General features: G+C 42.0%; 1 protein-coding gene across 1 annotated transcript in view; it reads left to right on the top strand.

The window, feature by feature from the left end:
- The first annotated feature begins 2,128 nt into the window (after positions 1–2,128).
- Positions 2,129–6,391, top strand: part of CELF2 (CUGBP, Elav-like family member 2) — a 1,030,042-nt gene continuing 1,025,779 nt past the window's right edge. Inside the window, exon 1 of the mRNA XM_019509587.1 lies at positions 2,129–2,279. The gene's annotated coding sequence lies outside the window, so the exon portion shown is untranslated. The remainder of the gene's footprint in view (positions 2,280–6,391) is intronic.

The raw sequence follows: 6,391 nt of genomic DNA, 5'->3' as shown, positions 1-6,391 counted from the left end.
ACAACGGTGATTACGGGTTAGAAATGGAGGGCTCTCCCACTCTCTGGCCATTTGAGAGAGTAAGAGTGATGAAGAAAATTGTCCATAAAATGGGCGGGGAAAGAGAGAGAGACTGACTCTGATTCAAAGAAATAAACACATACAAAAATCCCCTTCTTTAGACAGCTCTGACATAACCCCAAAGAAAGTTCAGAAGTACTGGAGAAACTGAGGCAGGCACTGGGGAGTCTAGAGGGAGAGGGATGCACTGGTAGTGGGGGCTAGATGTAGCGAAGGCCTAGTTTCACTCTCAATAGAAAGCATATGTCTAGGAAATGTATCAAGGGAAAAAAATAGTGCCCCAGTTCCCACAGACCAAGGAAATGTTAAGAGCAAAGTCAAGTATAGCGTGACCTAGGGAGCAGCCTTGTGAGTACCCAGCTGGGGAAGGTCTACAAAGGTTGTACAATACATCCAACGATGGGCCCAATCCTTGAACACTTATAATGTGAATAGTCCCACTGAAACTATTTCATCTACTCAGACAAATAAAGTCCTGGACCCATTCATGGTAAAAGAATAACATAATACACTTTGGTACTGCAGAGCTTCTGAAAATCTTAATAACCCAACTGCCTATGTATAACAAATACATTTTATTGAGTATGTCTGTCCCTTCTCATCTCAAGACCAAACTCAGTGTATGAGCAGAGATTAGAGTTACATTTCAGCTTTTTTATTTCCTGGTTACACACATAAGTAGGATAATCACTGAATACAAATTTTGCCTGTTTACTGTGTCATGATCTGAGCAATTAGTACTAAAGCATTAAGGAAAAGGATCATTTCACTCTTTTAATTTTACTTTATAATTAAGTCAGAGCCATCCTTCCACGGTTACAGTGTGTGGTTTTTCTTTTGTTTGTTTTGGAAGTATCCTTTTTTAGGTTGGTTGCAAAAGTCTGTTAAAAACTGTACAACCAACAGACACAGCACGTGTCTTTGGCCAGTGTAAATTTTCATCAAATATTTTTGTACTTCCATGAAGGTTTGCATTGTTCACTACCATGTATTGACTTTGAACTTGAGACGCAGATTTAACACATCCTGTGAAATAAAGAGGGTCAGATCCTATTCCAACTTCTCAGCATTTAACTGGACATGGGCACTGAAGTATGAGCCTATTCCAGCCTGCTCAAGTTTCTGATGCCTCTACTTTTGTAACATGCCAACGTTTTTGCCGAGGTCACAAAAAGCAGTGAGGAGGAGGGAGAGGACCCAGACCCACCTATCTTTTGTGTTAATGTTTTTTCAGGCACTCGAACAGGCTGGAATAGGATTCTACTCAGGTGCCTGAAGCCACTTAGGCACCAAAAAAAAAAAAAAAAGAAAGAAGAGCTTTTATCTACCTGTGTTGTTACATTTGCCCATTGTGTTTTATGCATTGTACTCTTTTTCCTTATTATGTCTCCTGTTTCTGTTACTGTCATTGTTACGTCTGTTTTTAGCAAGTTCAGAATGAAAACAGAAAGCAGAGAGCAAACAGACCTGGCAACTGCTCTGTGCCAGAGTTCTCACTTGTTTTCATGAAAAGCTTGCTACTTTATCGTCTTTGTCCACTTTCCACCCAAAGATTTTGAATGGAAACAGAATGTGCATGCACCCCCAATGGGTGCATCGTATTTCTAGAGGTACAATTTTGTATTTCCAGCATGGGTGCATCCGCAGAAAATATGCTATTAAAATCAATCAGATCAAGTGCATTTTAAAGCTGGAAATCCTGAATAACGCTTTCTCTCTGGTGCGTGCTATGTCTCATCAATTCAAATGAAATGAAATTTCATGCAAAGAAGCAAACTAAGGGGGGGGAGCCCCCCCCCAAACAAACAAACAGCAAACCCTTTCCACTAATGATTTTTAGTCCTCAGGAGTGGAGAGAGACTCAGACAGCAGACAGCATGGTCCCAGCATGCTTTTTGCCTTTTTTTTGTTTGCATACTCGCTGTCAGTTGCAGCCCTGCAGGTAGAACCCAGTGGGAAGAGGGGCGGGACAGAGTGATGCAGGCTGAACTGACAGCAAATTTAAATGACTGAGCCTTCTTTTTTTTTTTTTCTTTTTTTCTTCTTTTTTTAAATATTTTTTTCTACTCTGCGACAAACTGAAAAGATTCTAGCACACGCTAATGTAACAATCCTGCTTCTTCTATTTTTTTCCCCCTCTCCTCCTGCTTCTAGGATAATTAAAAGAGAAACCTGTAAAAGCAACATTCCTTCAAGCGAGTTGGTGCCATAACGTGCCGGTAAGACCAATTTATTTTTTCCACCCCCCCTTCCTCATCTTTTCTTTTCCTTTTTTGGAGCAGAAAGCTTTTGTATATGTAATGCAGGCATAAGTGTGCTTCCCTGCTGTGAGGGGTTAGGACGTAATGAAAAGGTGTAATTGCTCGATATGCAACCTTCTCTTATTACTTAAAATGGGTAATAACAGCATTTGTGTCTGTCCTGATGATGCCTTCTCTCCGTGAATTGACTATTTGCCCAACAGAAGCAATGCTGTGATTGTCGCACTATGACAATGAGGACTTGATTTTTTTTTTTTTTGGTGTTATCGTTCCATAATCCTCTTGGAAAGAATAGTTGAGTTGTCTGGCTTTTGAAGTTGCCTAAAGCATTGACATTCTGGGAGGCGGGTTTAGTGGCTCCTGGGTCTCACTCTGACTGTTCAGCTGTTTCCCAGGTGGGAAGTGCCATGGTGAAACTTCAAAAGAAAATAAATAAATATTATCCTTCAGTCTGGTCTTGCTGGGGTCAGAGTATACAAGAGTCACCATTGGTGCTGAGTAAAGTTCTCTCAGTCCATTAGATTGTTCTTCTCTCAGGTGGGAGAGGAGGAGCTCCGCTCTTACTTCTTCCTAGCAGTTACATTCAGTGAAGCTGAAAACTTTTGCGTGGAATAGCTGCAATGCCTTTGAAAAGAATGAGTTTGATCCTGGAGAGTTTCCTAAGAAAACAAGCATGCCAAGTTACAGTTATTAGAGCTACACAATGCACCTTGCAAATTTTGCCTTCAGCCTCTCCTGGTTTCTAACATCTTTCTCACCTTGTGAATGAATCAATTCAATACATTTAATCCAAGCTTTTAAGAAAGATTTTAAAAAAAAACCCACACAACAGCTACATTGCATACCATGTGTGGCTTTTTGTTAGACTTTCTGGGTCTGAACCTTCCAAATGCCAAGTGCCTGAAACACCTACTCAGGTCCAAAAGGGGGCTGAATTCACCCAAAAGATTACTGAGCATCACTGTGTGTTGGACCCTAGAGTTGACCAAGTATCTGTGTCTTAATTTTTCTAATTACTATTGAACTGTTTTTACACTTAGGACCTGCTTCTGCAATTTGTTGTTCACATCAAGTCATACTGAAGTTACTGGGGCTGACAGCATGAGTGAGAATTACTCATCTGAGTAAATGTTTACAGATTCAAACCATCACATGGCTATGTTGAAGAAGACCTACTTAGGGGTATTTGGCTGGCGGTTCTCTAAGGAAGTGAGGTGCCAAGTTCTCAATGAATTTCAGAGGGATTTAATCCCCTAATGCTGTTGGGCTCCTTTGAAACTTTCTGCTTCCCCCAATACAGTACCAAGGGCAGCCATGATTTGCTCTGAAATTAATCAACCCTATGTTGATGCACCAAAACTTTGTCAGATCTGCAGTATATGGAAGGGATACATTGATGTTATAAAAGGGAGAGTAAATACTGGGCAGAGGGTGAACACAAAGCTCTCTTTAGCAAATCAGAAAAGGAGAACAGGGAGAGACTTATGCTGTATGTTAACTTACATTATTTTGCCATGAAAGAAATGGTTTGAAAAAGTGAGGGGGGTAAACAGGGAATGTGCTGGTGTGAGTCTGTTGCTGTACCTGTTTCTGTTATATTTTACCATAGAAAGTTTGTTCTACCTGTGTAGAGATGTATGGTATCTTATGAAATTAGGTCAGTGTCACTCCCGCATCTCTTTTCTGCATTTGATAGCTCCATGTCCCCCCCTGAGCAGTAAGGTCCACAAGGGCCCAGGAATTCAGGCTGTGTCCCTGTAATCCTAATTCCCCAACCATTTATAACTGGAGGAGGAAGTACTAACTGATCTTTCTCTAGTCTTGTTATGGAAATATGTTTTTATTCACTATCCACTGACAGTTAGAAACTTATATGATGAAATATGAATTAACTGTTGGCTGTTGACAGTAAATTATGCAGCTCCAGACCCTGATTGTCTTTGAAATAGCCCTTTTACAATTCTCCAGTGTTATCAAGGGGATGAAACAACACATTCCCAACTCCAGGCTGATTTTTCCGATTGTTCTAGAATAAGCTGATCAAGAGTAGAGACTTTCCTCGTTGCCTCTGTCAGTCATGGTGGTGGCCAGGCCTAAAAGCTTCAAACTGCATACCCATGAGCACAGAGCACCATAGCAGAGTACCATAACTCAACTGCTAAAAGTTCAACCATTGTAACTTGTCAAACAGGAAATGAAACATCATGGTCTAGAGAACTGTGCCTTTAAATATACATTGACTTTCACTTTAGATTTAATCTTCTAAAAAAATATTTCAGTTTAGGAAACTGCCCTTCTATATTAGCACTCCTCTTTATCCACTCAGACCGCATTTGGGAATGTCTTGCTGAATGGAATTGATCTCTTAAAAAAATGCAAACCTTATAGTAATTTCTTGTCAACACCATTGAAATAAGAAAACTCCAGGCTCATAAAAATCTATCTGAGGCTACAATTGTTAACAAGATTCTACAACTGAAATGCTGCTATTAAATGTGAAGAACTGTTATCATCACTAGAGGAATGCAATATAAAATTATGGGTTTCTCTATAGGGCCCTGTCATTCAAACCAGCAATCAGTCCATAATCCTACTCATGAAGATGCCAGGAGACCTGAAACTTCTCTCTGTTAATAAAATATTAAGGACATCTTCCAATTAGGCAGTTTGATAACACTCCCTCTAAGTTTCCCTTACAAGAAAGAACAAACTCTGTGTTGCATTTCTGCTGCATTTCACACTTCAGTTAAGTCATCGATAACTAAGGGCACACACACAATACAAAACCAGGCCAAATCCTACAGAGAATACATATGGGATTCTACCAGACCATTTCTTCTTCACAGGCAATTTGAACCCTTGAATCCAGGCCCTGATCTGTCAAAGCACTTAAGCATTTGCATGTGATTCACCTCACTGGGAAAATCGTGAAGGAGGTCCTCAAAGAATCCATTTCTAAGCACTTGGAAGAAAAGAAGATGATTAGGAGCAGTCAGCATGGATTCACCATGGGCAAGTCATGCCTGACCAACCTGATTGCCTTCTGTGATGAAATGATTGGCTTTGTGGATGCAGGCAAAGCAGTGGCCCTTGACTTTAGCAAGGCTTTTGATACTGTCTCCCACAGCATTGTGGCAAATGGGCTGAGAAGGTATGGGTTGGATGAGTGGACCTTAAAGTGGATACAAAGCTGGCTGGATTGTCAGGCTCAGTGGGTAGTAATCAATGGCTGAATGTCTAGTTGGCAGCTGGTATCAAGTAGAGTGTCCCAGGGGTTGGTCCGGTGGCAGGTTTTGTTCAATATCTACATTAACAATCTAGAAGATGAGATGAAGTGCGCCCTCAGCAAGTTTGCATATGCCACCAAGCTGGGGGGTGTTGTAAATACACTGGGGGGTAGGGCTAGGATTCAGAGTGACCTAGACAAATTGCAAGATTGGGCCAAAAGAAATCTCATGAGGCTCAACAAGGACAAGTACAAACTTCTGCACTTAGGACAGAACAATCCCATGCACTGCTACAGTCTGGGGACTAACTGGCTAAGCAGCATCTTGGAAGCAAAGGACCTGGGGGTTTCATAGTTTCATAGTTAGTAGGGTCTGAAGGGACCTGAGTAGATCATCTAGTCTGACCCCCCTGCCATGGCAGGTGCTGGGTTTCCCTCCCCAGAGAAAGGGTCCCAAGTGTCACGGTGGAACCCGAACGAACAGGCTGGGTCTAGCGGCGGTGGAGTTCTGAGTGACACGGAAGCTGGATGTTCTTTAATTGAATGGGTTTATTAACTTACGCTTGGTAGAGCGCAGGTACGGAGTCTTCAGTTACAGTTAGTAACGCACAACAGGGGGAGCCTGTTGTCCCACGGGGTTCGCCGACAGGCCCTTGCTTTCTACTCCCGGTGCCGGAGCCCGGGAATAGGTGCGGCTGCCTGTCAGGTAAGTCCCAGGGATGGTCAACAGTTTATAAAGGAAGACAAATAACAAACAGAACTGTAACGCGTCGGTGTCGCCAGTCCACAGAACAGTTGGGTAGCCGAGATGATTGCCGAAGTCAGGAGCCAGGTAAGTCACGCC

The sequence above is a fragment of the Gavialis gangeticus genome, unplaced genomic scaffold (genome assembly GCF_001723915.1).
Source record: "Gavialis gangeticus isolate Ggan-Ray unplaced genomic scaffold, GavGan_comp1, whole genome shotgun sequence".
Taxonomy (NCBI): Eukaryota; Metazoa; Chordata; order Crocodylia; family Gavialidae; genus Gavialis; species Gavialis gangeticus.
This window is presented reverse-complemented; position numbering and strand designations above follow the sequence as displayed.